This window comes from Heterocephalus glaber, unplaced genomic scaffold, assembly GCF_053883595.1.
Source record: "Heterocephalus glaber isolate CG9 unplaced genomic scaffold, H.glaber_assembly_v1.0 deba00001504, whole genome shotgun sequence".
NCBI lineage: Eukaryota > Metazoa > Chordata > Mammalia > Rodentia > Bathyergidae > Heterocephalus > Heterocephalus glaber.
This window is the reverse complement of record NW_028258324.1, coordinates 46,580,988-46,586,187: the sequence shown is the minus strand read 5'-3', so window position 1 is coordinate 46,586,187 and position 5,200 is coordinate 46,580,988.

Here is a 5,200-nt window from a genome sequence, read left to right as displayed (position 1 = left end):
GCACCATTAGACAATGTAGACACAACACAAAGTTTCTGCTGTCATGCAAGTCTGGCAGGGCAAATATCAAGAGAAAAGAAAACATATGTATCCTGATGGTCAAGATTTGATAGGAGAGCCAGGGATTTAGCTCAGTGGTTTTGCTGCCTGCTGTCCAATTGCAAGGACCCGAGTTCAATCCCTGGTACCAAAAAAATAAAATTAAAAAAAAATAAAATTCAAAACCTTTACAAATTTTTTTTTAAAAAAAGATTTGATAGGATGGTTAATTTAAGCACAAATAGGAATTACGAGTGGTTCTGAGGCAGGGAGGCTCACAGTGCATATGAAGAGGAGAAGGCCAGCATGGTTGAACATGAGAGGGAGGAGAAACAAAAGCCATCAGCGTCTCTTCCACTCCTTCAGGAGCTACCACCACCTTCTGCCATCCTAAGATATTGGGCAGGGTTTTTCAGCAGAGATCAGGATTCGTTCTGGGTCGCTTAGGTAGAAAAGGATCTGTTACAGGTATTAAATAGCTTATGTCAAAATAGATTCAAAGCTGTGTTGCTAGGACATATTCCAAGCCACTCCACATAACTGGGCCACCCAGAAACCTGCTGCCCATTACGATGAGGGCACTGCCTGTTGAAACTGGAAGCGCTGCCATGCTGCAGACTGCAAACCACATGCATCAGGAAATTGGACATCATGTGACTTGCCTCTCTCTCCATGCTATATCAGTTGCAAATTTGAGGCTTGCACGAATTCAAGGGATTAGCCGATCCTAAATCCCATCCAAAACTAAGTTTTAAGAGAGGCTGGGAAAAGTTGTTTTAGCTTCTTGTCTCTGCACTAGGAAAAGCCTTCAAGTAGGGAGTTGAAATTAAGTGTGTAATTCATTGGGCCCATCATGTCATGTATCAGAAGAATTGAGGTTACAGGTGGTATCCTCCCTTTGAAAATCTTCCAACTCTCACTTTAGTTCTTAAAACCCTACGATTGTCTAGTGACTCTTGTCCATGCAAATTACACTGAGAGCTACATATAACTTTCCCCAGAAAGATATATTTCATATAAGAAATTAAACAAAATTGTAAAATTCATGTTAAAAATGTTCCAATAACTTTCTCCATAATATTATTAGTAAAGACTGGAGAAGGAGTTATTAGCTCATTGAACTGGTCCCAGAATATAGAGTGATGAATGGATGTTGGATGTTATTTTGACACCAGGAAGAATAATAAAAACAGGCAGAATCCCTGCTTTGAAGTAGCATCTGGTTGTAGCCTTCTCCAAAGTGGAGCATTTGGAACCCCTTGGGCCTCTGCAGAAGAGCTCTCTCTCTAGCAGGGAGATAAAACCATTGTGGATAATGCAGAGTCTTTTCCAGAACTCTTTTAAGTAGTGTATTAGCCTGTCTGGGCTGCCATCACAAAACAGACTGGATGACTTAAACAACCGAAACTTACCACAGTTGAGCAATGCCTAAGTCCAAGATCAAGGTGTTGGTAGTGTTGGTTTCTGATGAGGCCTTGAAATACAGTGCTTCACCTACACTGTAATTTTGTTTCATCGTTTTTTGAAAGAGAGAAACTTGCACATGCAAATGATACCATTACCAACTGTAATCAGCAACATATCCTATAGTTTCCGTGGTTAAAACTAGCCTGTCAAGCTGAAACTATCGGAGCCTGACAGCCCATCTCAGAAGCTGTTATGGCTTTTGACATACAATACACAGCCTTTATTTACTCTTTTTAAAATACTTTCTTGAAAATATGGGATGTTCATTTGCATGCTGCCTTAGGAAACATTGTACCATGAGATTTAATAGTTCATAAGAGAAAGGCAAAGTCATGCATTTCATGATCAAGAGCAAAGGTTCCAGAGCCCAGTTGTTCAGGTGAAATGTTTAACTCTTCTGCTTATTAATTTCATGATCTCTAACAAATTTCTAGACCTAGTTCCTCTCACCTGTTAGTGATCTGCAAAATCTTTAAGAGAATGCTTTGAGACTGTCGAATGTGATGATTGATTGCATTTAAGATATGTCACAAAAATCTTCCATAAATAGAATAAATAAATAATTAAACAGAAATATTTTGTTTGTCCAATCATCAGTTGATGGACATGTAGGTTACTTTTACTTTGGGCTATTATGAATGAAGGTACCAGGAACATTAGTGTACAGATTTTTTTGGTAGAAAAGTTCTCATTTCTCCTAGGTATATATACATACATTGGAATTGATAGGTAAATGCTAACTCTGTCTAACTTTTTATTTTTTTAAATTTTTATTTATTTATTTATTTATTTTATTTTTCCCTATTAACTTTATTGGTACATTTTAGGTATAAAATACAGTTACATTCATCATTGGGATCTTGTACCATTACATGAGTCTCTTGGTTCTTTTTTTTTTTCCACCTTCCCTTGCCCTCCCTTCACCCCCTCCACCTTTCCCGATTTGCAAAGACCTTGTTTCCATTTTTTTGCTCTTCTCATATTTTTTCCTTTCCCTTTTTTCCCTTCCCCTACCCCTCCCAATTCCCCTGCTCTTTTAGACCTTTTCTTCTTGTTACACAATATCAGTTATACATTTTTAAAATTACAATATTAATATCTAGGAGACATTACCACAGATTTTACAGACTTTAAAAGGATATAGAAAGCATATTACAAAAATCTGTTTTGAAATAAATTGGACAACTTCTAAGAAGTACCTTGGAAGACAAATTAATGAAACTAACTCTGGAGGAAATATAAAATTTGAATAGCACCTATTAAAGAAAGTATATTCCTAGCTTGAAAACCTACCTATACAACAACAGCAGGCTCATAAACATTTTAACTGATAAATTATATCAAACAATTAAAGCAGAGAAAAGAAGGAACACTTCTCCCCTCATTTTAGGAACTCAACATTGTGCTAATCCTAAAACTGGATAAAGGTAATAGAAGAAAAAAGCATGAACATAGATAGAAATTTGTTTAACAAAACAAACTCTTAGAAGTCAGATCTGGCAGGATGTAGAAAGTGGTTTTGTTATAGGGATGGCAGTGTTGGTTCAGCATTGGAAGATCCACCCCCAAAAGTCATCATTTTAACAGAGGAAAGGAAAAAGCCATATGATCCTGTCACTAGTTGGAGAAAAAATATTGGACTAAATTCTACAGCTGTTCATGGTAAAAGCTATCAGGAGACTAGAAGTAGAACAGAAACTTCTCAACAGATTAAAGACATGTACTTCATACTTCCAGTGAGAATGCCTTATATGAATGGAGATGATACAATGCTTTCTCCTTAAGGTGGGGAACAAGGGCAGATATGCTTACTCTTTATCTGTCCATTAAACTTTGAAACCTAGGCCCAACCAAAACAGTCTGGCAATAAAATGATACAACTAGGATAGGATTGGCATGGCAGAAGCAAAATCTTTATATGTAGATGAAATGATCATCTACAGAGAAAATACTAAGAAATCTCTAGGAGGCCCTAGAACTTGTACTTGAATTTAGCAGGATTAGAAAACACAAAGTATATATAAAAATTCAGGTCTGTGTATACTTGCTATAAATGAAGAATTGGATATTGAAATTTAGAAGTTAGGTAGGAGTACAAAGGACCTAGAAAAGTTAAAAAAACAAAAACAAAAACAGTGTTGGAAGACGTTCAGTACCTAATTTTAAGACTTCCTCTAAAGCTACAGTAATCAAGGCAGTGTTGGTGTAAGGAAAGACATATAGATCATTTGAATAAAACAGAGAATCTAGAAATAGAACCACTCATATATGGTCCACTGAGTTTTGAAAGATTATTTAACATTAGCATTTTATAGAATATAAACTCAATTCAAGAGCTGAGGAAGAGAGAGTGTTTTCAGCAAACAGAACTAGAACACCTGGTATCCGTATATAAAAAATTAACCTCAACCCTTTATTTCCATACATGAAAATAACTTGAAGGGATCTATGAACCTAAATAAGAAAGCCTAAAACTATAAAACTTTAAGAAGAAATTATAAGGGAAAATGTTTATGAATTCAGGGTAGACAAGAACTACCTAGTATACAAAAGACATGATGTATAAAAGAAAAAAATTGATAAATGAGATTCCATCAAAATTTAGAACTTTAAATGACATCCTTAAAATGAAAAGTAGTCCTTAAACAGACCATATTTACAATGCATGTAACCTATGACCAGAATATATAAAGAATTCTTAGAGCTCATTAATAGACAACCCAATTAAAATGTAGACATAAGAAGATGATAAATAGCCAGTACAGCACAAGGAAAGGTGTGCAACTCTAGCATCGGAAAAATACTAATCAGTACCATAACAAGATTGAATTATACACTCATTAGGGAGATGAAGTTAAAAGTTTTAAAAGCCTTGTCATAACTTTCTTTTTGTTGAGTTCTCCCCCTTTGCGTTTAATTTGTCACGCCCAATGGATTCATTCTGCTGGGTTTCCTGGGGTTGTGATCCTCATTGTCTTTTCCTAGGGTATTGTCTAAAATTTTTTGGAGTGCCGCTTTGATATTCATGAAGTTCCTGAGGTTCTCTTTACCATGAAAGTATCTTATTTCACCATCAATTTTGAAAGATAGTTTTGCAGGGTACATCAATCTGGGTTGGAGGCTTTTTTCCTTTAGGGCTTGAAATACATCACTCCAAGCTCTTCTTGCCTTGAGAGTTTGCATTGAGAAGTCTGCTGTGATTCTGTTGGGCTTTCCTTTGTATGTGATTTGTTTCTTTTCTCTCACTGCTTGTAGAATTTTGTTCCTGTGGTGGGTTTCTGGAATCTTTACTATTATATGCCTATGTATAGATTTTTTTTTGATTGCAGCTACTTGTACTCCTATATGCCTCACTTATCTGTATGTCAAGTTCTTTTCCTCTGCTTGGGAAGTTTCTGTCATCACTTCTTTGAACAGTTTTTTTATGTCATCTGTACTCTCTCCTCTTTCTTCATTGACTCCAATCAGTCTTAATGTTATTCTTCTTTGCATCATCTAGCAGCTGCTGGATTGATTTCTCATGTTCCCTTACAATTTTAAAGCAATTTTTCTTTTCCTCCTCACTAATTGCAATCTTTTCTTCTATATCTGAAATTCTATCCTCACATTGGTTCATTCTGCTGCACAGACTTTTGATGGAGTTTTTAATCTCCTGGAAATCTGTTTGCATCTGTTTTATCGATTCCATTTGTTC